The sequence below is a fragment of the Pseudophryne corroboree genome, chromosome 2, assembly GCF_028390025.1.
Source record: "Pseudophryne corroboree isolate aPseCor3 chromosome 2, aPseCor3.hap2, whole genome shotgun sequence".
Lineage (NCBI taxonomy): Eukaryota > Metazoa > Chordata > Amphibia > Anura > Myobatrachidae > Pseudophryne > Pseudophryne corroboree.
The window spans coordinates 639,306,703-639,332,537 of NC_086445.1; the positions used below are offsets into that span (position 1 = coordinate 639,306,703).

The 25,835-nt window shown below is 47.5% G+C and overlaps 1 protein-coding gene across 2 annotated transcripts in view; it reads right to left on the reverse strand.

The window, feature by feature from the left end:
* The window catches only part of CEPT1 (choline/ethanolamine phosphotransferase 1), a 508,394-nt gene extending 499,358 nt beyond the window's left edge, over positions 1 to 9,036 (reverse strand). Inside the window, exon 1 of one of the 2 annotated variants that reach the window (XM_063954949.1) lies at positions 8,868 to 9,036. The gene's annotated coding sequence lies outside the window, so the exon portion shown is untranslated. Of the gene's footprint in view, positions 1 to 8,862 lie in introns of both variants that reach the window. The other variant, XM_063954948.1, reaches the window with a different exon arrangement.
* Positions 9,037 to 25,835: the final 16,799 nt, after the last annotated feature.

Here is a 25,835-nt window from a genome sequence, read left to right on the forward strand (position 1 = left end):
ACCTGCTGGTAATACAGCTTGTGAATTGCCTCTAGCACAGCCTCCCTGCCTGAGGGAGTTGTCGGCAAGGCAGATTTGAGGAAACGGCGGGGGGGAGACGCCTCGAATTCCAACCTGTACCCCTGAGATACTACTTGAAGGATCCAGGGATCCACCTGTGAGCGAGCCCACTGATCGCTGAAATTTTTGAGGCGGCCCCCCACCGTACCTGGCTACGCCTGTGGAGCCCCCGCGTCATGCGGTGGACTCAGAGGAAGCGGGGGAAGAATTTTGATTCTGGGAACTGGCTGACTGGTGCAGCTTTTTCCCTCTTCCCTCGTCTCTGTGCAGAAAGGAAGTGCCTTTGACCCGCTTGCTTTTCTGAAGCCAAAAGGACTGTACCTGATAATACAGTGCTTTCTTAGGCTGTGAGGAAACCTGAGGTAAAATTTCTTCTTCCCAGCTGTTGCTGTGGATACGAGGTCCCAGAGACCATCCCCAAACAATTCCTCACCCTTATAAGGCTCTATGTGCCTTTTAAAGTCAGCATCACCTGTCCAGTGTCGGGTCTCTAATACCCTCCTGACAGAATGGCCATTGCATTAATTCTGGATGCCAGCCGGCAAAATATCCCTCTGTGCATCCCTCATATATAAGACGACGACTTATGTTCGCAAAATAGTATCCCTGTTTGACAGGGTTACAGACCACGCTGCAGCAGCACTATCTGCAGGTCTCAGTCTAGTACCTGAGTGTGTAAATACAGACATCAGGATAGCCTCCTGCTTTTTATCAGCAGGTACCTTCAAAGTGGCCGTATCCTAAGACGGCAGTGCCACCTTTTTTGACAAACGTGTGAGCGCCTTATCCACCCTAGGGGATATCTCCCAGCGTAACTTATCCTCTGGCGGGAAAAGGTACGCCATCAGTAACTTTTTAGAAATTACCAGTTTCTTATCGGGGGAACCCACGCTTTTTCACACTTCATTCACTCATTTGATGGGGGAACAAAACACTGCCTGCTTTTTCTCCCCAAACATAAAACCCTTTTTTAGTGGTACTTGGGTTAATGTCAGAAATGTGGAACACATTTTTTATTGCCGGGATCATGTAACGGATGTTCCTAGTGGATTGTGTATATGTCTCAACCTTGTCGACACTGGAGTCAAACTCCGTGTCGACATCTGTGTCTGCCATCTGAGGGAGCGGGCGTTTTTGAGCCCCTGATGGCCTTTGAGACGCCTGGGCAGGCGCGGGCTGAGAAGCCGGCTGTCCCATAGCTGTTACGTCATCCAGCCTTTTATGTAAGGAGTTGACACTGTCGGTTAATACCTTCCACCTATCCATCCACTCTGGTGTCGGCCCACAGGGGGCGACATCCCATTTATCGGCATCTGCTCCGCCTCCACATAAGCCTCCTCATCAAACATGTCGACACAGCCGTACCGACACACCGCACACACACAGGGAATGCTCTGACTGAGGACAGGACCCCACACAGCCCTTTGGGGAGACAGAGAGAGAGTATGCCAGCACACACCAGAGCGCTATATAATGTAGGGATAAACACTATCACTGAGTGAATTTTCCCCAATAGCTGCTTGTATAAACAATATTGCGCCTAAATTTAGTGCCCCCCCTTTCTTTTTAACCCTTTGAGCCTGAAAACTACAGGGGAGAGCCTGGGGAGCTGTCTTCCAGCTACACTGTGAAGAGAAAATAGCGCCAGTGTGCCGAGGGAGATAGCTCCGCCCCTTTTTCGCGGACTTTTCTCCCGCTTTTTTATGGATTCTGGCAGGGGTAATTATCACATATATAGCCTCTGGGGCTATATATTGTGATTATTTTGCCAGCCAAGGTGTTTTTATTGCTGCTCAGGGCGCCCCCCCCCCCAGCGCCCTGCACCCTCAGTGACCGGAGTGTGAAGTGTGTATGAGGAGCAATGGCGCACAGCTGCAGTGCTGTGCGCTACCTTGGTGAAGACTGAAGTCTTCTGCCGCCGATTTTCCGGCCATCTTCATGCTTCTGGCTCTGTAAGGGGGACGGCGGCGCGGCTCCGGGAACAAACACCAAGGACGGGTCCTGCGGTCGATCCCTCTGGAGCTAATGGTGTCCAGTAGCCTAAGAAGCCCAAGCTAGCTGCAAGCAGGTAGGTTCGCTTCTTCTCCCCTTAGTCCCTCGTTGCAGTGAGCCTGTTGCCAGCAGGTCTCACTGTAAAATAAAAAATAAGAATTTACTTACCGATAATTCTATTTCTCATAGTCCGTAGTGGATGCTGGGGACTCCGTAAGGACCACGGGGAATAGCGGCTCCGCAGGAGACTGGGCACATCTAAAGAAAGCTTTAGGACTAACTGGTGTGCACTGGTTCCTCCCCCTATGACCCTCCTCCAAGCCTCAGTTAGGATACTGTGCCCGGACGAGCGTACACAATAAGGAAGGATTTTGAATCCCGGGTAAGACTCATACCAGCCACACCAATCACACCGTATAACTTGTGATCTGAACCCAGTTAACAGTATGATAACAGAGGAGCCTCTGAAAAGAAGGCTCCCAACAATAATAACCCGATTTTTGTAACAATAACTATGTACAAGTATTGCAGACAATCCGCACTTGGGATGGGCGCCCAGCATCCACTACGGACTATGAGAAATAGAATTATCGGTAAGTAAATTCTTATTTTCTCTAACGTCCTAAGTGGATGCTGGGGACTCCGTAAGGACCATGGGGATACCAAAGCTCCTAAACGGGCGGGAGAGTGCGGATGACTCTGCAGCACCGAATGAGAGAACTCCAGGTCCTCCTCAGCCAGGGTATCAAATTTGTAGAATTTAGCAAACGTGTTTGCCCCTGACCCAGTAGCTGCTCGGCAAAGTTGTAAAGCCGAGACCCCTCGGGCAGCCGCCCAAGATAAGCCCACTTTCCTTGTGGAACGGGCTTTTACAGATTTTAGCTGTGGCAGGCCTGCCACAGAATGTGCAAGCTGAATTGTACTACAAATCCAACGAGCAATAGTCTGCTTAGAAGCAGGAGCACCCAGCTTGTTGGGTGCATACAGGATAAACAGCGAGTCAGATTTCCTGACTCCAGCCGTCCTGGAAATATTTTCAGGGCCCTGACAACATCCAGCAACTTGGATTCCTCCAAGTCCCTAGTAGCCGCAGGCACCACAATAGGTTGGTTCAGGCGAAAACGCTGGAACCACCTTAGGGAGAAACTGAGGACGAGTCCTCAATTCCGCCCTGTCCGAATGGAAAATCAGATAAGGGCTTTTACAGGATAAAGCCGCCAATTCGGACACTCGCCTGGCCCAGGCCAGGGCCAACAGCATGACCACTTTCCATGTGAGATATTTTAACTCCACAGATTTAAGTGGTTCAAACCAATGTGACTTTTGGAACCCAAACTACATTGAGATCCCAAATTGCCACTGGAGGCACAAAAGGAGGCTGTATATGCAGTACCCCTTTTACAAACGTCTAAACTTCAGGGACTGAAGCCAGCTCTTTTTTGGAAGAAAATTGACAGGGCCGAAATCTGAACCTTAATGGACCCCAATTTCAGGCCCATAGACACTCCTGTTTGCAGGAAATGTAGGAATCGACCCAGTTGAATTTCCTCCGTCGGGCCTTACTGGCCTCGCACTACGCAACATATTTTCGCCAATTGCGGTGATAATGTTTTTGCGGTTACATCCTTCCTGGCTTTAGATCAGGATATGGATGACTTCATCCGGAATGCCTTTTTTCCTTCAGGATCCGGTGTTCCACCGGCATGCCGTCAAACGCAGCCGCGGTAAGTCTTGGAACAGACAGGGTCCTTGCTGGAGCAGGTCCCTTCTTAGAGGTAGAGGCCACGGATCCTCCGTGAGCATCTCTTGAAGTTCCGGTTACCAAGTCCTTCTTGGCCAATCCGGAGCCACGAATATAGTGCTTTCTCCTCTCCATCTTATCAATCTCAGTACCTTGGGTATGAGAGGCAGAGGAGGGAACACATACACTGACTGGTACACCCACGGTGTTACCAGAGCGTCTACAACTATTGCCTGAGGGTCTCTTGACCTGGCGCAATACCTGTGGAGTTTTTTAATCATGTGGACGACTTCTGGGTGAAGTCCCCACTCTCCCGGGTGGAGGTCGTGCTGAGGAAGTCTGCTTCCCAGTTGTCCACTCCCGGAATGAATACTGTTGACAGTGCTATCACATGATTTTCCGCCCAGCGAAGAATCCCTGCAGCTTCTGCCATTGCCCTCCTGCTTCTTGTGCCACCCTGTCTGTTTACGTGGGTGACTGCCGTGATGTTGTCCGACTGGATCAACACCGGCTGACCTTGAAGCAGAGGTCTTGCTAAGCTTAGAGCATTGTAAATGGCCCTTAGCTTCAGGATATTTATGTGAAGTGATGTATCCAGGCTTGACCCTAAGCCCTGGATATTCCTTCCCTGTGTGACTGCTCCCCAGCCTCGCAGGCTGGCATCCGTGGTCACCAGGACCCAGTCCTGAATGCCGAATCTGCGGCCCTCTAGAAGATGAGCACTCTGCAACCACCACAGGATGGATACCCTTGTCCTTGGTGACAGGGTTATCCGCTGATGCATCTGAAAATGCGACCCGGACCATTTGTCCAGTAGGTTCCACTGGAAAGTTCTTGCGTGGAATCTAACGAATGGGATTGCTTCGTAGGAAGCCACCATTTTTTTTTTCAGAACCCTTGTGCATTGATGCACTGAGAGTTGGTTCGGTTTTAGGAGGTTCCTGACTAGCTCGGATAACTCCCTGGCTTTCTCTTCCGGGAGAAACACCTTTTTTCTGGACTGTGTCCAGGAACATCCCTAGGAAACAGAAGACAAGTCGTCGGAACCAGCTGCGATTTTGGAATATTGAGAATCCAATCGTGCTGCCGCAACACTACCTGAGATAGTGCTACACCGACTTCCAACTGTTCCCTGGATCTTACCCTTATCAGGGAATCGTCCAAGTAAGGGATAACTAAAATTCCTTTCCTTCGAAGGGATATCATTTCGGCCATTACCTTGGTAAAGACCCGGGGTGCCGTGGACCATCCCTACGGCAGCGTCTGAACTGATAGTGACAGTTCTGTACCATAACCTGAGGTACCCTTGGTGAGAAGGGTAAATTTTGACATGAAGGTAAGCATCCTTGATGTCCCGAGACATCATGTAGTCCCCTTCTTCCAGGTTCGCAATCACTGCTCTGAGTGACTAAATCTTGAATTTGAACCTCTGTATGTAAGTGTTCAAAGATTTTAGATCTTAGATTTAGATTTAGATTTAGAATCGGTCTCACCGAGCCGTCTGGCTTCGGTACCACAATAGTGTGGAATAATACCCCGTTCCCTGTTGCAGGAGGGGTCCACCTTGATTATCACCTGCTGGAAATACAGCTTGTGAATGGCTTCCAAAACTGCCTCCCTGTCAGAGGGAGACGTCGGTAAAGCCGACTTTTGGAAAGGGCGAGGGGGAGACGTCTCGAATTCCAATATGTACCCTTGAGATATTACCTGAAGGATCCAGGGGTCTACTTGCGAGTGAGCTCACTGCGCACTGAAATTCATTGAGAACGGGCCCCCACCGTGCCTGAGCTTGTAAGGCCCTAGCGTCATACTGAGGGCTTGGCAGAGGCGGGAAAGGGTTTCTGTTCCTGGGAACTGACTAATCTCTTCAGCCTTTTTTCTCTCCCTCTGTCACGAGCAGAAAAGAGGAACCTTTTGTCCGCTTGCCAACAAAGGACTGCGCCTGATAATACGGCGTCTTATTTTGAGAGGCGACCTGGGGTACAAACGTGGATTTCCCAGTTGTTGCCGTGGCCACCAGGTCTAAAAGACCGACCCCAAATGTCCCTTTTCAAAGGCAATACTTCCAAATGCCGTTTGGAATCCGCATCACCTGACCATTTTACTGGTAGAATTGGACAACGCACTTATACTTGATGCCATCGGCAAATATTCCGCTGTGCATCATGCATATATAGAAATGCATCTTTTAAATGCTCTATAGGCAATAATATACTATCCTTATCTAGGATATCAATATTTCCAGTCAGGGAATCTGACCATGCCAACCCAGCACTGCACCTCCAGGCTGAGGCGATTGCTGGTCGCAGTATAACACCAGTATGTGTGTGAATACATTTTTGGATACCCTCCTGCTTTCTATCAGCAGGATCCTTAAGGGCGGCCATCTCATGAGAGGGTAGAGCCCTTGTTCTTACAAGCGTGTGAGCGCCTTATCCCCCCTAGGGGGTGTTTCCCAACGCACCCTAACCTCTGGCGGGAAAGGGTATACACCAATACTTTTTAAGAAATTATCAATTGTTATCGGGGGGAAACCCACGCATCATCACACACCTCATTTTATTTCTCAGATTCAGGAAAACTACAGGTTGTTTTTCCCTCACCGAACATAATACTCCTTTTTGGTGGTACTCGTATTATCAGAAATGTATAAAACATTTTCCATTGTCTCAATCATGTAACGTGTGGCCCTACTGGAAATCACGGTTTTCTCTTCACCGTCGACACAGGAGTCAGTATCCGTGTCTGCGTCTGTATCTGCCATCTGAGGTAACGCCAGCAGGTCTCACTGAAAATAACAAACCTAAACTAAAACTTTCACTAAGAAGCTCAGGAGAGCCCCTAGTGTGCACCCTTCTCGTCGGGCACAGAAATCTAACTGGGGCTTGGAGGAGGGTCATAGGGGGAGGAGCCAGTGCACACCAGTTAGTCCTAAAGCTTTCTTTAGATGTGCCCAGTCTCCTGCGGAGCCACTATTCCCCGTGGTCCTTACGGAGTCCCCAGCATCCACTTAGGACGTTAGAGAAAACCTAACATATACTTTCTTTCTAGGAGCTCAGGAGAGCCCCTAGTGTGCATCCAGCTCGGCCGGGCACAGAAATCTAACTGAGGTCTGGAGGAGGGGCATAGAGAGAGGAGCCAGTGCACACCAGATAGTACCTAATCTTTCTTTTAGAGTGCCCAGTCTCCTGCGGAGCCCGTCTATTCCCCATGGTCCTTACGGAGTTCCCAGCATTCACTAGGACGTCAGAGAAAGACAGATATGTAGCTCCAGGGCGGGAACATTTGCTGGAAATGGCGCCCTGGGGCTGGGGGAGGGGCTCCAGGTCTAAGCCTTATCCCCCTGCTGGCAAAACCACAGGGTACTGTGGGCTACTAGTAAAACGGTTTTAAGGGAAAACCTGACCTGCACCCATGCCCTGGTGATCTAGTGGGATCGCCTGTACTGCCACAGTGTCCACCACCAGCGAGCGCGGCCCACCTCCCACTGACCGCGCCGGATCACGATAAAGTACGGTTCCCGCAAGCGGGATCCACTCACCACCTCCCGAAGCGCGGCCACGCAATCCCGGGAGAGCCCCCGTCGTGTGTGCCTGACTTTAGAAGAAAACTGGAGCCTCCTGCTGTAGTTACCCGGCAACCAGGGCTCGCGAGTGTACAGCGCCGCTGGGGAGAGATGGAGCTGCAGCAGTGAATGTCACTAGACATGTACACACTGCTGCAGCCCTTGAAGTCTTCACTTTTCTTCTCAAAAAGCTCTTCTTAGGGCTGCCCAGAGCAGCCCCTCTGTTATGTGCCTGCTATCTGCGGCACCAACTACAAATCTGAGCTCCTGTGCGGGGAGGCAGGGTTATAGAGGAGGCAGCGCTGTGCATTCTGGGAACAGTCAAAGCTTTTGAGCCTGTTGGTGCCTCGGATGAAGATCCTACTCTACACCCCTATGTCTTTCCTTGTGGAGCCCAGTGTACCCCGCAGCAGAAACACAGGTGTGCCACAACCGTTTTATTTGCGATGGCTGCATCTATGATCTCATACGATATTACTATTAGCATGGCTCCAGCAGCTCAGTTCAAGTTGACATGCATGCGTATCTATAGACTCACTTGAGTGTTCAATTATCAGAGGATCTGTGCATGAACTGCAAATGTTTACGCAGTTGCTGTTCTTGCACTATGGCTCCGGCAAGCACTAATATTCGCTTCTGGGCGGCTGCTACACTTGCCCACTTTCTCATATCTGCAGGCAGAAAAATCGCAGAGGCAATCAGCGTCGTGTACAATCATGAATCAGACCCTATATCGCCAAAGAGACAGGATTAGACAGGACCACTCCAGCAGATGCTAATTTGTGTAATACTGAAGCTATCACATTCTGTATCTCTGCAAAATGCAGCAACACAGAATGTGTTATAGTGCAGGAAAAAAGTTCTGCAAAATACACCACCTCTCTTATCAGACAGGCAGCAAGCTACAAAACAGGTTACAGTACTTGATAACAAATGACAGGTGGGGTGTGGTCCTCCTTTAAGTGGAGACGGTGTAATCAACAAGTACCATAACAGTTTAATAATGAATAAAACATTAATAAAAGAAAAAAAGTATTTAGTTAAAATAAAAAAAGACAACGGCATTATTTTTGGCAAACATTTATATAAATTCATAAATCTTTGAACTCATTTCAGATGCTTAATAAGAACAAGTATTAAACCCTCCAATCATTTTGTCTGTTTACATAAAAGATCTCTAATAAAAATGTAAGTGATAGTTGAATAACTCTCATCCAATGGTTGAGAATTGATGAATAACACTAATGTATCATTTGCAAAAATGACTCAAGAAAACGGAGCATAAATACCAATTCATAATAAAAGGTTACAGTTATGGATAAAATCATACAAAAAGGGAGTAAGGGGTGTCCATGTGCAGTCACTGTCATCTGTACCATGTGTGTGAGAAAAATGTCACTACCCATACAAGGCGTCAGCAACATTAAAATATGCGATATTTAAATCCGTGGTAGAAAAAAAAAAATCCTTTTAAAATGCAGCCACACTCTGCCATCCAACATACCTCACCCGCAGGCAGCTCCAGCTAGAATAATATTATTTGGTGTCGTTGAGAATCTGCAGCAGCTGACTCCGGAAGCAGTGATGCTACATGGAACTCCGACATACACTTTCCTGTGTGCTGCAATTAGTACCACCCTCCTCCAGACTTGCACCCTATTAGCAGACTGCACTGGACACACTACCAATAGCGCTGCCTGCCCCGTGTTCTCGGCAGCAGCAGCAGCATTAACGCGTCATCAGGCTGCATTAGGAAGGAAAGAGCAGGTTGGTCAGTGTCTCTTCCTAGGCGCATGTGCGAGCTGTTTCTGCCTTTCAATCTGTAGTCATTCAGTGAATATACTTTTTTTGCTCATGCTGTAAAGGTTCATGTGCTGGTTTACTGTAGCATGTTTCCGTGCCTTACAGAAGTCTGTAGTAATTGATTCTTATTTAAGTACGTCGGTAAGTAAACAGTCAAATACTTAGCTGACGAATTTTATAAGAATAAAAAAAAAATCTGTAAAAATTGTCCTTATTTTTATATATACATTGTTTATGGATTATAAAGAAAAAGATCATCCAATAATTAAGAAATAAATGAGAGGTGTCACAATAAACAGTAAAGGGACACCTATCGCCATAGGTAGACAGTATGGTCAAAAATAGCTAGATCAGTGGCTCTTAAGGTCCATACACACTTAACGATATGATGAGCGACGTCGCTCATTTTCCCCCTCCTTGAGCGACGTCGCTCATTTTATCGTTAAGTGTGTATGCCGCCAGCGACGACCGATGCGCGGCCCCGCGGGTCGGCAACGATCGTCGCTGTCGGTAGGGCATGCATGAAGGATGTGGACTGTCGTCCACGGCCTTCATGCAGGGCTGGCGGGGGCGTGACATCACTGAGCGATATGAGCTGTCATATCGCTCAGTGCATACAGGCGGCCGCCGACCGGCCGGCCCGGGAGGGGGAAACGTTAGACGATGTCGCTCACAGAGCGACATCGTCTAATGTGTATGGGCCTTTAAGCTTTCTTGAATCATGGTGCCCTACAGTATCAGCATTTAAAAAAAAAATGTGTGTATATATATATATATATATATACAAACTTTTCTTTCACTCATGGTTAGTGGTTGGGTGAAGGCATTTATTGTCAAACAACTGTGTTTACTCTTTTTAAATCATAATGACAACAGAAACTACCCAAATGACCCTGATCAAAAGTTGACATACCCCAGTTCTTAATACCGTGTATTGCCCCCTTTAACATCAATGACAGCTTGAAGTGTTTTGTGGTAGTTGTGGATGAGGCTCTTTATTTTCTCAGATGGTAAAGCTGCCCATTCTTCTTGGCAAAAAGCCTCCAGTTCCTGTAAATTCTTGGGCTGTCTTGCATAAACTGCACGTTTGAGATTTCCCCAGAGTGGCTCAATAATATTGAGGTCAGGAGACTGAGATGGCCACTCCAGAACCTTCACTTTATTCTGCTATAGCCAATGACAGGTCAACTTGGCCTTGTGTTTTGGATCATTGTCATGTTAGAACGTCCAAGTACGTCCCATGCGCAGCTTCCGGGCTGATGTGTGCAAATTTTCCTCCAGTATTTTCTGATAACATGCTGCATTCATCTTGCTATCAATTTTGACCAAGTTTCCAGTGCCTTTGTAGCTCACACATCCCCAAAACATCAGCGATCCACCTCTGTGTTTCACAGTAGGAATGGTGTACCTTTCATCATAGGCCTTGTTGACTCCTCTCCAAATGTAACGTTTATGGTTGTGGCCAAAAAGTTCAATTTTGGTCTCATCACTCCAAATTACTTTGTTCCAGAAGTTTTGAGGCTTGTCTCTGTGCTGTTTGGAGTATTGTAAGCGGGATCCTTTGTGGCATTTGCGTAGTAATGGATTTCTTCTGGCGACTCGACCATGCAGCCCATTTTTCTTCAAATGCCTCCTTATTGTGCATCTTGAAACAGCCACACCACTTTTTTTCAGAGAGTCCTGTATTTCAGCTGAAGCTATTTGTGGATTTTTCTTTGCATCCCAAACAATTTTCCTGGCAGTTGTGGCTGAAATTTTTGTTGTTCTACCTGACCGTGATTTGGTTTCCACAGAATCCCTCATTTTCCACTTCTTAATTAGAGTTTGAACACTGCTGATTGGCATTCTCAATTGCTTGGATATCTTTTTATATCCCTTTCCTGTTTTATACAGTTCAATTACCTTTTCCCGCAGATCCTTTGACAATTCTCTTGCTTTCCACATGACTCAGAATCCAGACACGTTAGTGCAGCACTGGATGAAAGATGCAAGGGTCTTTCAGGAGTCCAGAAACTCACTGACCTTTTATACACACACACTGATTACAAGCAAACAGATCACAGGTGAGGATGGTTACCTTTAGTAGCCATTCAAACCCGTTTGTGTCAACTTGTGTGCATGTTATCAGGCCAAAATCTCCAGGGCATGTAAACTTTTGATCAGGGTCATTTGGGTAGTTTCTGTTGTCATTATAATTTAAAAAGAGTAAACACAGTTGTTTGACAATAAAGGCCTTCACCCAACCACTAACCATGAGTGAAAGAAAAGTTTGTGAGTTATCATTCATAATTCTCTGACAAATGGCCAGAAAATCACAAATTCTGCTAGGGTATGTAAACTTATGAGCACAACTGTGTATATATATATATATATATATATATATACATATATATATATTTCTGCGGGGTACACTGTGCTCCACAAGGAATGGACAATGGGGTGTAGAGTAGGATCTTGATCCGAGGCACCATCAGGCTCAAAGCTTTGACTGTTCCCAGGATGCATAGCGCCGCCTCCTATATCACCCCGCCTCCCTGCACAGGATCTCAGTTTTGTAGTTGGTGCTGCAGTAGCAGGCACTTAACGGAGGGGCTGCTCCATGCAGCCCTAAGAAGAGCTTTTTTTCTGAGGAAAAAAGTGAAGACTTCAAGGGCAGCAGCAGTGTTACATGTCAGTGGACATTCACGGCTGCAGCTCCGGCTCTCCCCAGCGGCGCTGTACACTCCCGAGCCCTGGTTGCTGGGTAACTACAGCAGGAGGCTCCGGTTTTCTTCTTGTCAGGCACACACGACAGGGGCTCTCCAGGATCGGGTGGCCGCGCTTCGGGAGGTGGTAAGAGGGTCCCGCTTGCGGGACCCGGTCTTTATCGCGATCCGTCGCGGTCAGTGGGAGGCGGGCCGCGCGCGCTGGCGGTGGACACTGTGGCAGTACAGGCGATCCCACTAGATCACCAGGGCATGGGACAGGTCAGGTTTTCTCTATAAACCGTTTTATTAGAGCCCGCAGTACCCGGTGGTTTTGCCAGCAGGGGGATAGAGCTTGGACCTGAAGCCCCTCCCCCAGCCCCAGGGTGCCATTTTCTGCAAATGTTCCCGCCCTGGAGCTGCATATCTGTCTCTCCCTCACTCCCTGGCAGTGTCTGCGGCGCCATTATTCCTCAGCTCACTGTTCCTGGGAATGCTTGGGCAAATCCTTCTATGTAAAGCCGCCTGGTTGTCTTTACAAGACACTTAAGTATTCTACCTGCCTTTTTTAGTCAGTGTTAGTTAAGAAAGAGTGCACTTAGTCAGGATTTCCTAGTACAATTACCCTGTGATATACATCCAGTCCTAACTGTGTACTGTTATATCTATTGTTATATAGCTGTGTAAGCTAGTCCAGTGCAGTATTATTGTTAGTAATAACCTCTGCATTGTACAGACTGTGACTATTTGTGTGTGCATTTGATAGCTGAGTGGTGTCCATTTCGTGTCTTTCACTCAACCTGCTATCCCTATATTCTATAACCTGAGGGGGCTTGGTGCGTCAGGTTTTATCTAATATAGTATTTTCACAAAGATATACTGTATTACGTATTTTTCTCTGTGATTTAGTCACCATATCTCTCCTTTATCTATGCTGGTACTGACTACACTGCGCAGGGGTTTGGACTAGAGGTATTGTGCTACTGACAAATTGTACTGTGTTACCTGATACTGCAAGTTATATCATGTCTGCTTCTGAGGGTAACGGTTCTGGGGCTGAACACACTGCCGGTGTTGCTTAAGCCGCAGATACCTATGAGGAGAATATAGCAGCTTTGGGCTCTGGTTCTGGGGGCTCCTTGCCCCCCAGTGGGACGGTGGCAACGGGGGCAAATAATGACCCGCCGTGGGCCGCTTTTTCCACGCTTCTGCATACGCTAGTTCATAAACTAACACCCCCTATGGGACCCCCAATGCCGGTGCAACCGTTTGTGGTCCCTGCAGCTAACCCGCCGTGGGCGGACGATTTATCTGCTCAAATAAAGAAGTTGAACCAGTCCCTGACTACTAAAAAGTCTGACCGTCGCTCGCCTACGTCCAAGGGGTCCTCTAAGCGAGCGCTTGTCTCCTCACAATCCACTGCAGTCACTGACACCTCGTCGGATGAAGACGGCACTTACACTGACCCCACAGGTTCTGACTCCGATACGGCTGAGGGGGAGGGTGGTCCACATGTGGATGTTCCTGATGTTTTTGAGGCTATTAAGTAAATTTTACAGATTACGGATGATCCGGAGCCATCCGTTCCTCCTAAGAAACCAGATAGGTTCAAGCGTCAGAAGGTGATTAAACAAGTTTTACCTCACTCTGACCACCTAATTGATATACGTCAGGAACCCTTGGAAAACTCGGGTACGAAGTTTGTGCCTCAAAAGAAGATGCTGGCTCGCTATCCCCTCGCGCCGAAGCTGTCTAAGAATTGGGAAACGCCTCCTCCAGTGGACTCACATGTGGCTAGGATGGTGGTTTCCTCAGCTCTACCGGTCACTACCATCACGTCTCTAAAAGAGCCTACGGATAAACGTGTGGAGGGTTGTCTGAAAGCGATTTACACCCTCACGGGTGCTGCACAACGGCCCACTATTGCAGCTACTTGGGCTGCAGAGGCCATTGAAGCATGGGCCTTGGAGTTAGATGCTGAAATCTCCTCTGACCATGCTAGTCAATGCTTGTCTTATATTGTCACAGCTTCTCGTTATATTAAAGAGGCGGCTTCTGATGCCGGTATCCTGGCAGCCAAGGCCTCTACTACGTCAGTCCTGGCTCGCCGGATATTGTGGCTGAGATCCTGGTCTGTGGATCTGGACTCTAGAAAAACCCTGGAGGTACTCCCTTTTAAGGGAGATATTCTGTTTGGGGAGGATTTAAATAAGATTGTGGCTGACTTGGCTACTGCCAAAACTGCCTGTCTGCCAAGTACTGCTCCTTCTGTGTCGAAGGCTAAAAGTACTTCCTTTCGCCCCTTTCATCCTTCAGGTAAAGCAAAAGGTCAGGCGTACAACAAGCAGGCCCGCACTTCCAAACCTGGTAAGCCTAAGCCGAAAAGAGCCTGGGCGGCCCGTCAGCCAGCTTCCAAGACAGATAAGACTGCCGCATGACGGGGCGGGCCTCCCTCTGGGGGATCCCGGGGTGGGGGGGGCGGCTTCTAGGGTATACCCAGGAATGGTTGAAGACCACTGCAGATGCCTGGGTACGGGAAGTCGTCACTCGAGGTTACGGCATAGCCTTCAAAAACCGACCCCCTCTTCGATTTTGCCAGACAGATGTCCCGTTGGACAAGACAAAGGCAAACACTCTACATTCGGTGTTACAGACCCTCCTGGATACAGGAGTCGTAGTACAGGTGCCTCTTGTGCAGAGGGGCCGGGGGTACTATTCTCCGCTGTTTCTAGTACCGAAACCGACCCATTCTCAACCTCAAGGCATTGAACAGGTTTGTGAAGGTTTCCATCAACTGGAAGAAGTCATCCCTGATCCCTGCTCAGAGCATGGTGCATCTGGGAGCACTATTGGACACTCACAACCAGCGGTTGTTCCTGTCTCAGGAGAAAGTCCTGAAACTTCAGGACAGGATTTGTTGCTTCCTATCTCGTCCGCAAGTGTCGATACATTCGGCGATGCAGGTGCTGGGCCTCATGGTGTCAGCATTCGACATGGTGGAGTACGCTCAATTTCACTTTCGCACTCTCCAGAAGCTGATTCTAGCCAAATGGGACGGCATGCCTCACCGGATCAGGTCTCAAATGATCTCATTGACTCCGGAGGTCCGTCTGTCGCTGCTCTGGTGGCTCCGGGACCAACAACTGTGCAGGGGCCGTCCGTTCTGGATATACGACTGGGTCTTGTTGACGACAGATGCCAGTCTAAGAGGTTGGGGCGCGGTGCTGGAGCAACACTCCCTTCAGGGGCGGTGGACCAAGGAGGAGTCCCTCCTCTCTATCAATATTCTGGAGCTGCGGGCGGTCTTCAATGCCTTGAACCTAGCCCAGCATTTAATTCAGAACCGTCCTGTTCAAGTACAGTCGGACAACGCCACCACAGTGGCTTACATAAATCAGTAAGGCAGCACTCGAAGCCGCCTAGCAATGAAGGAAGTCTCACGGATTCTACAGTGGGCAGAACGCCATCTACCGGCCATATCGGCAATATTCATTCCGGGAGTCCTGAATTGGGAAGCGGACTTTCTCAGTCATCAGGACGTGCATGCCGGCGAGTGGGGCCTCCATCCAGAAGTGTTTCAACTCCCAGTGGAAAGGTGGGGCCTTCCAGACGTAGATCTGATGGCGTCTCGACACAATCACAAGGTTCCGGTCTTCGGAGCAAGGACAAGGGATCCTCAAGAAGCATTCGTGGATGCCCTGGCGGTACGTGGAGGTTTTGGCTGCCGTACGTGTTCCCTCCGGTGTCACTCCTGCCCAGGGTAATTCGGAAGTTCAAGCAAGAAAAAGGAATTCTGCTTCTCATAGCTCCAGCGTGGCCCAGACGGCACTGGTTCTCAGACCTGCAAGGCCTATCGACCGAGCGTCCAATTCTACTTCCACAACGCCCAGACCTCATCGTTCAGGGCCCCTGTGTCTACCAGGACCTAGCCCGGCTGTCTTTGACGGCGTGGCTCTTGAAGCTTCCGTCTTAAGGGCTAAAGGGTTTTCTGAGGCGGTCATTCAAACTATGTTGCGGGCCTGGAAACCGGCTTCGGCTCGGATTACTATAGGGTCTGGCATTCTTACTTTGTTTGGTGCGCATCTAACGATTATGACGCTTCCAAGTTTAGTATAGCCAAGTTGTTGGCTTTTCTTCAGCAGGGCCTGGACTTAGGCCTGCATCTGGCCTCCCTCAAGGTTCAAATATCTGCCTTGTCGGTGTGGTTTCAGAGAAAAATTGCGACCTTACCTGATGTGCATATCTTTACTCAGCGCGTGTTGCGTATCCAACCTCCCTATGTCCCGCCTGTGGCTCCTTGGGACTTGTTGGTGGTTTTGGAGATGTTACAAGAGTCTCCGTTTGAACCTCTTGGTTCAGCTGACCTTAAGTGGCTTTCCCTTAAGGTGGTGTTTCTGCTGGCTATTGCTTCAGCTAGAATAGTGTCGGATTTGGGTGCCTTGTCCTGTAGTTCCCCATATCTGATATTTCACCGTGACCGGGCGGTTCTTAGGACTCGTCCCGGCTATCTACCTAAGGTGGTTTCTTCGTTCCACCTTAATCAGGAGATTGTAGTTCCGGCACTTGTTTCTCCTGGTCTGTCTCCCAAAGAGCGGTCTTTGGATGTGGTACGGGCTCTCCGTATCTATGTGAAGAGAACTGCTCTTATTAGGAAATATGATTCTTTTTTTGTTGTGTTTGGGTTTCACAAATGTGGCTGGCCTGCTCACAAGCAAACTTTGGCCAGATAGATTAGAATGGTGATTGCACATGCTTATGTGAAGGCTGGTCTCTCTGCTCCTGATCACATTAAGGCCCATTCCACTTGGTCTGTTGGACCTTCTTGGGCGGCCCAACGTGGTGCGACCCTTGAATAATTGTGCAAGGCGGCTACATGGTCCTCTGTGAACACGTTCATAAGGTTCTATACCTTCGATACTGCCGCTTCCCAGGATGCTTCCTTTGGACACCGGGTTCTTGTGCCCGCTACAGTGCGTCCCCTCCCATAAGGAACTGCTTTAGGACATCCCCATTGTACATTCCTTGTGGTGCCCAGTGTACCCCGCAGCAGAAAACGAGTTTTATGGTAAGAACTTACCTTTGTTAAAACTTTCTGCAAGGTACACTGGGCTCCACAAGGCGCCCACCCTGACGCACTTAGCTTCTTTGGGTTGGTATGGCATTAGCCGCTGACATATCTCCTGTCGTGAGAATGCGGTGTTGTGGCTACTAACCGTTGTTGTCTCTTTTCCTGCTACTGCATTGGACTGGTTAACTAAAAACTGAGATCCTGTGCAGGGAGGCGGGGTGATATAGGAGGCGGCGCTATGCATTCTGGGAACAGTGAAAGCTTTGAGCCTGTTGGTGCCTCGGATCAAGATCCTACTCTACACCCCATTGTCCATTCCTTGTGGAGCCCAGTGTACCTCGCAGAAAGAGTTTTAACAAAGGTAATTTCTTACCATAAATCTCGTTATAATCAATGTTCAAAATCAGGCACTCTCCTCTCTTCATATACAGCAGAGCCGGGTGGCCTCCTCAGCATACATGTTGAGTTTTTAGTTCATATGGCGGCACTCACAGCATTTTTAAAAAAGAACAACGGAGATCCTTCATTCTCTCAACGTTTCAATTTCTCTACTGAAATTTTCATCAGGAGTTACAACAAGATAAAAAAATGTCTTACCTTATATCCCAAGTCACCCAGTGAAGAGTACACCTGCCGACTCGTGGTCCCGGCGTCTGTGTTGTGCTAAGTCGCGCCTCTCATGACGTCAGAACCAGTAACGAGTCAGGTTGCTAAGAAACATAAATAAACAAAAGCTGGCTCACCATTGAGTGCATATTGCGCCTGGAACAGACACGTAACAGATGCATAAAAATGTAAGTTTAAATATACACAAGAGGCAGGATTAATAATGTCACTATAGAAACACATTAAGATTCAATTGCTCATTTAACCCATTCGGGTATACAGTGTTTAATCTATAAATCCATTGTGCCTCTTTTTGTAGTAATATATGAGCTCTGTCTCCACCTCACCAACACTCTGGAACACCATTAATCATTTTATACCGAATTGTAGATAAACCTGTTTAAAATCTCTAAAGTGCTCGATGACAGGTTGTTCAGTTGGTTTACTGTTGATTGCTGCCAGGATGGCACTGCGATGCAGCGCCTTCCTCTCTTTAAATTGCCTCACAGTTTTGCCGACATACACCATGCGGCAAGGGCATCTGATGCAGTAAATGACGTGAGTAGAATTGCAAGTAAAAACCTGGTTGATTTTAATCAAAATACCCAAATGGGGATGTGGATACGTATTGCCCTGTTCCAGGTACCCACATGTTGTGCACCCCAGACACCGGTAATTTCCTGGCTTCTTCAGTAAGAAGTGCATTTGTTTTTGTTTAGTGAAGCCAGTTACATCTGTCTTTACCACATAATCCCATGTAGAAGTCTGAGAGACGAAACGCATTGGGCCTTTCCCTAGAGACCTCCTGCTGAACCAGTTAAGACTCCTAAGCTTTACTTTACTTATTTGGAGCTATCTGTGTACTTTGCAATTTGCACTTTAAGTAGAATTCCCCTGTATTGTATATTGATTTTTATATCTATATATATATTCATATATATATTTTTTTAGAGTATTGTAAAATAAAATATTTTTTTTCCATTATATACACACTGTAGTGTGGTGATAAATTTGGTAAAACTTGTAAATACCACACCGTTGGTCGCTGGAACCCCTAGTCGGTGTGTGTATATGTATATATATATATATATATATATATATATATTTGAGCTTGAGGATACTCCAGCATTGGATATGCAACTATATATATAGGCTACCACTAAAGAAGCCCCCCTAAGGGTGAAATAGCTGTCTGGTCCTGTTGTGGAGGGTTAGTACATGTGGAACTGCCCTCCTTATTAGCACCAAGCCCATCTGTGAACTCCAGGTACCTTTTACATTTCACTTCTACTCTGGATATTGTGGGTTTCCCATAAAAATTGTTTGCAATACCCAATTAGGGCTCCAGACTGTTTAACGGAATTTGTACCTACAAACATATCCACTAAACTTTCTCTGTGAATACCTCTACCACTAGGGATCGCTCACCCAGAGTATAATGTATATTACACATTCTGAGGCAGCAGCATCACAGTGGCATGTTAACTCCACACTATCCCATGGGAAAGTCCCGTTTATTTGGGACTGTCCCACCCACAAGCCGCAGTGTCCCGCGGTGAGGGAGACTGACAGTTGGGAGGCTACTGTCACTTGCCACTCTGCCTAGTGTCTATTCACGAGAGACATAGTGTCTGGGGGCATGCCAGCAGATCATAGAGCGCTGGGCATGCCCCCAATGTGATGGAAAACGGGACATGGCTTGCGATCGCGGCACGCCATCAAAGCCACACACCCTTAGTCAGGTCTATGGATTTGTCTGTCCCCGGCGGGGCTGCTAGTGGGTCAGTGTTGGTGCGATGTATAAAGTGGGGAGGCAATATAAAAGTCCTGCGCATAAGCGCTGATATTTATTAATGTAAAGCAGATGGTACAATACTGAATATGGTGGAAACCGGTAATGTAGAAAACTTATGACAGATAACCGAATCCAAATAACATAAAAGTCTTTTGCAGCAGAACGTAAATAACTTGACAATGAAATGCAGGTGAGATAACAGAACTCCGGTAGTATTTGGAAATACACAGTCTCTGAATAACACAGGATAAACGGATAATGGAAATGAAAGCAGAACTCCAGAATATATGAGTAACTCACAGTCTCTGTTAAAGCACAAGTCCATATAGCAAACACTGAGGCTAAAGCAGGAGACAGTCTCTAAGCCAGTAGATGTTATGCGGCTGAGTTGCACAGATGGTATGCTGACAATTAGTGCACAGGTAAGTAATAAGAAAAAACACCTGAGGAGAGTCTCTTATGCTGATGGGTTTGAAGCTGGATGTAGCTGAAGTCCGGAGTAACAGGAGAGCTGTGGAAACGGAATCTGGAACAAGTGAGATATCCACAAAGGATCGCTGGAAACAGGAACGCAGGAACTGGGAGAACTCGACACAGGGTATGTGACTCGTTGTCCGAGGCGATGAGAGTGAGCCCCGGACAGGAACTTATACCCCTTGCTCTGTAGTGATTGGTCGCAGTGTTCTGGCTGTAAACTCAGGGCTGGATTGGAAGTAGGAATCACAGCAGCATCCACACGGACCGGATGCCGGCACACAGCAGAACACAAACGCAGGACCAGACTCAGGGGCACTCAGCGACACGTGAAATGATGCTCGCGGTCAGTGCATCCATACAGCCGCGACTGGGGCCATGACCTCCGGAGGCCTGCACACCAGCGCGCTGGTAGGTGAGACGCAGCTGACCGCCGATTCCAGACAGTGCCCCCTCCTTTATGGGTGGACTCCGAACACCCACGAGGCTTGGCAGGGAAGGGTCTGTGGAAGGCTTGCACCAACCGTGGAGCGTGCACATCCGTAGCGTTGACCCAACTCCTCTCTTCAGGACCATATACAGACCAGTCAATTAGGTATTGCAACTGACCGTAGCGATGACGAGAGTCCAAGATCTTTTCCACCTCGTATTCCACGCCCCGATGAGTTTGTACCTTTGGGCCTACTGGAAGCGCTCTCTGGAAATGATTGAGAATTAGTGGTCTGAGGAGAGAAATATGGAATGAGTTGGGTACTTTCAAATAGGAAGGCAGTTTTAATTTATAAGCCACTGGATTAATAACACTTTCTACTGGGAATGGTCCAATAAACCGTGGGGCAAATTTCATCGAAGGAACTCTGAGACGGAGATTCCGAGTAGATAACCAGACTTTGTCGCCTGGCTTTAAACTGGGAACTGCTCGTCTCTTTCGATCAGCAAACATTTTATACCGCTGAGAAACCTTTTTGAGAGACAGATGAATCTTCTTCCAAATTTGAGAGAACCGCTGAAGAGCAGAAGCAGCTGCGGGCACGTCTATGACAGGTAAATCTTGGAAATCTGGTACTCTAGGATGTTGACCATAAACTGCGAAAAAAGGAGTTGTATCTGTGGAAGTATGATATCGAAAATTATGAGCAAATTCCGCCCAAGGCAATAAATCTACCCAGTTATCCTGTGAAGAGGAAATATACAGTCTTAGATAGGTCTCAAGCTCTTGATTTACCCTCTCCGTCTGCCCATTTGTTTGAAGGTGATAGGCCGTAGAGAACTTAAGTTTGACCTGTAGCGCAGAACACAGAGCCCTCCAAAACTTTGCCACAAACTGTACACCACGGTCGGATATTATTTCTGTTGGAAGTCCATGTAACCTAAAGATTTCACGAAGAAATAACTGTGCCAGCTTTGGAGCAGAGGGTAATCCCATGAGTGGGATGAAATGTGCCATTTGTGAAAACCTATCAACCACTACCCAGATGGTATGATATCCATTAGAGGGAGGAAGATCGGAAATGAAGTCCATTGATAAATGAGACCAGGGGCGCTTGGGAATGGAATTTGGTAGCAATTGTCTGTCACAACTGAGGGCTGGAGACCGTGACTGGGAGCCTCAGTTGTAGGGGCTGACGGGTACTTAAATTTAGGAGGAGCTATGTGACTCCTGGACATACGTATTGACAGCAGCAAAGAATGCCCGAGGGCGTGACCACGACAACTGGGAATTCCTTAAGTGCTTTTATTAAATAAAAAGTCAAATAACGTGCAAAAGAATAATAGAAAGTCACACGTGATAATTAGGTTCACAATCGGTAAAGGCCAGTAACCTGGAATATGGAAGAAAGTCCTGTAAACGATAAATGAGGCTGGGGTTCGCTGGAAGATGAGGAATGAAGCTGGGGTTCGCTGGAAGATGAGGAATGAGGTGGAGTGCGCAGAAACTGAAGAATGAAGGATGATTACTGCAAAGCAAAAGTTCAAACACAGGAATCCAAAGTAGGCTGTAGGGGGTTAACACAGGAGAGTCGGGTTACACAGCAGAGTGTAATCACCAGGGAAGTCAGGCTGATCTGCAGAATGGAATTGCAGGAGAAAGTCTGTAGAAGCTTGTAGGCTGGAAACACTGTTGACAATGAGATGCAGCGTGCTGCACACAGACAGTGCAGATGGAATCCAGGCTTGGAACACTGGGACAGTCTCAGGAGGCATTTGGAAGGTAAATACTGATGAGGAATTACCTAGATCGTGACATTGTCCTGCAGGAGCCTGACGAGGAACTTTGTGCTGAGCACATTTGGGACATGAAGCTATGAATTCCTGAACATCTACTTTCATATGAGGCCACCAATAAGTTTGGGACAGAAACTTGAAAGTTTTTAAGACTCCAGGGTGACCAGTAAATTTGGATGTATGAGCCCAGGACAGGAGATTTGGACGAAGCTCAGGAGAGACAAACATCTTGCCTGGAGGTGGAACTTGGGACACCCCTGTAGCTGCGAACACCACAGGATTTAATATGGGTCGAGCAGCTTGTTCTGATGATTCCTCAGTTAAGCTCATAGAGCGAGATAATGCATCTGCCTTAACATTTTGTGAGCCAGGTCTAAACATCAACTTAAAATCAAAACGAGAAAAGAATAGGGCCCACCTTGCTTGTCGGGGATTCAGACACTGCGCTGCCTTCAAATAAAGAAGGTTCTTGTGATCCGTGTAGGTGGCAATAGGGAATCTCGCACCCTCCAGCAGATATCTAAATTCTTCAAGAGTCAATTTGATTGCCAACAGCTCCTGGTCACCGATGGTATAGTTCATTTCTGCGGGCAAGAATCTACGAGAGAAAAACCCGCAAGGGTGAGTCTTACCATCAACTCCCACCTGTGACAGGACTGCGCCCACGCCAACCGTTGAGGCGTCTACTTCCAAGATGAAGGCCTTGTTGACATCTGGCTGTTGTAACACGGGAGCTGAAATAAAAGCCTGTTTTATTTTATGAAAAGCAGACAGTGCTACATCAGACCATTGAGAAGGATTTCCCCCTTTTCGGGTTAGGCAGGTAATTGGGGCTATTAATGTGGAAAAGCCCTTAATAAACTTCCTGTAGTAGTTAGCGAAGCCAATAAAACGTTGAACTGACTTGAGTGCTGTTGGAAGAGACCAATTTTCTATGGCTTCTGGTTTAGCTGGGTCCATTTGAAGGTCTGTTCCGGAAATAATGTATCCCAGGAAAGATATTGAAGAAGCTTCAAACGTACATTTAGATAGTTTGCCATACAGATGATTCTGCCGAAGACGTCGAAGAACCTCTTTTACCTGTTGGCGATGAGTAACTAAATCACGGGAAAATATCAGGATGTCATCGAGGTAAACAACCACACACTTATACAGGAGATCTCTAAATACTTCGTTGACGAAGTTTTGGAACACAGCCGGGGCATTACTCAAGCCGAAGGGCATCACTAGATATTCGTAGTGGCCGTCATGAGTATTGAAGGCGGTTTTCCACTCATCACCACTTCGAATCCTGATTAAATTATAAGCCCCGCGAAGATCCAGTTTTGTGAAGATGGAGGCATCTCTGACTCTGTCAAACAGCTCTGTGATGAGAGGTAACGGGTAGCTGTTTTTAATCGTGATGTCATTTAAACCCCGATAATCAATACAGGGGCGTAGACCTCCATCCTTTTTCTTAACAAAGAAGAATCCCGCACCGGCCGGAGAAGAAGATTGACGGATAAACCCTTTTTGTAAATTCTCCTTAATATATTCGCTCATTGCTTGAGTCTCTGGAACTGAAAGAGGATATGTTCGCCCTCTAGGTGGCTTGCTCCCTGGGACCAAATCAATGGGACAGTCCCATTCTCGATGAGGCGGTAAGATATCAGCAGCTTTCTCACTGAAGACGTCAGTGAATTCCTGATAAGCCTCTGGAAGACCAGACTGAGGCTTTACACTTGTGGATTTTATTGGACAAACTTGAGCTAAGCATGAATGGAGACAGGAGGAACTCCACACCGTCAACTGTAAGGTAGACCAGTCAAATTGTGGATTGTGCAATTGAAGCCAAGGCATACCCAGTACAATCTCATAGGTAGCTTTTGGTATGACCAGGAATTTGATGAGCTCAGAATGCAGGAAGCCCACTCCCAGAACTACCGACTTGGTTTGCTGAGTGATGGATCCTTCAGCAATACGGCTCCCGTCTACGGCAGTAAGATAAACCGGATGAGACAGCTTTGACACTGGGAGAGAAAGTCTATCCACTGCAGCTTGTGTGATGAAATTCCCAGCAGCACCACAATCCACTAAAGCGGACAAGGACTGGAGTCCATCTGGCATTTCCAAAGTGACAGGCAATATTAAATCTTGAGATGAAGGAGCTTTATTCAAGGTCCCTAACTTGACTCCTCCTTTGCAAGTTAGGGCCTGGCGTTTCCCGACCGAGCAGGGCAGGAACCAATCAGATGACCATCCGCAGCACAGTAGAGACACAGTCTTCCTTTTATTCTTCTGGACCGCTCCTCAGGTGTTAAACGAAATTTGTTTACCTGCATAGGTTCGTCAGCAATGATAGGTGGAGACTGTACAGGAGGCATAACTCGGTGCTTGCGAAGATCACCTCGATAACGTTCACAGGCTCGCTCGCGTAAACGTAGATCTAACTTGACACATAGAGAGATCAGGGCCTCCAGTTGCTCTGGTAGATCTCGAGTAGTCAATTCATCCTTTATGCGGTCAGACAGACCATGCCAGAAGGCGGCAAACAATGCCTGGTTGTTCCACTTCACCTCTAATGCCAATGTCTGGAACTGGATGACGTACTGACCCACAGTACGTGTTCCCTGGCGGATCTGAAGGAGGTCTGAAGAAGCAGAAGTCGTACGCCCAGGCTCGTCAAAGATGCGTCGGAATGCGGCAACAAACTCTGTATAATTATTCAGTAGTGCATCTGCTCGCTCCCACAGCGGAGAGACCCAATTCAGAGCAGAACCAGTTAACAGAGAGACAATATATGCAACCTTTGCTCTAGGTGTTGGAAAGTTCTGTGGTTGCAATTCAAAGTGGACTTCGCATTGATTCAAAATCCACGACACATTTTAGGATTACCATCAAATTTACTTGGTGTAGGAAGATGGATGCGAGACATTGGAATAGGAGCAACTGGAGAGGTAGAAACTATGGAACTAGGAACAGGAGCAGAAACAGATGAGGACACTGGAGGAGCTGAGGTTGGAAATGACTGTTGCAGAGTGTCTAAACGAGAAGACATTTCCTGCAGGTATTGTATAATCTGCTGCTGCTGCGCAGCCTCTTGACCATCTAGTCGTGACACTAAGCCTTGGAGTGTCCCTGACCCCACACTCTGACCACCGTCCGGGTCCATGCGCCTCGGACAAACTGTCAGGTCTCTGGATTTGTCGGTCCCCGGCGGGGGCGCTAGTGGGTCAGTGTTGGTGCGATGTATAAAGCGGGGAGGCAATATGAAAGTCCTGCGCATAAGCGCTGATATTTATTAATGTAAAGCAGATGGTACAATACTGAATATGGTGGAAACCGGTAATGTAGAAAACTTATGACAGATAACCGAATCCAAATAACATAAAAGTCTTTTGCAGCAGAACGTAAATAACTTGACAATGAAATGCAGGTGAGATAACAGAACTCCGGTAGTATTTGGAAATACACAGTCTCTGAATAACACAGGATAAACGGATAATGGAAATAATAGCAGAACTCCAGAATATATGAGTAACTCACAGTCTCTGTTAAAGCACAAGTCCATATAGCCACACTGAGGCTAAAGCAGGAGACAGTCTCTAAGCCAGTAGATGTTATGCGGCTGAGTTGCACAGATGGTATGCTGACAATTAGTGCACAGGTAAGTAATAAGAAAAAACACCTGAGGAGAGTCTCTTACTGCTGATGGGTTTTGAAGCTGGATGTAGCTGAAGTCCGGAGTAACAGGAGAGCAGTGGAAACGGAATCTGGAACAAGTGAGATATCCACAAAGGATCGCTGGAAACAGGAACGCAGGAACTGGGAGAACTCGACAC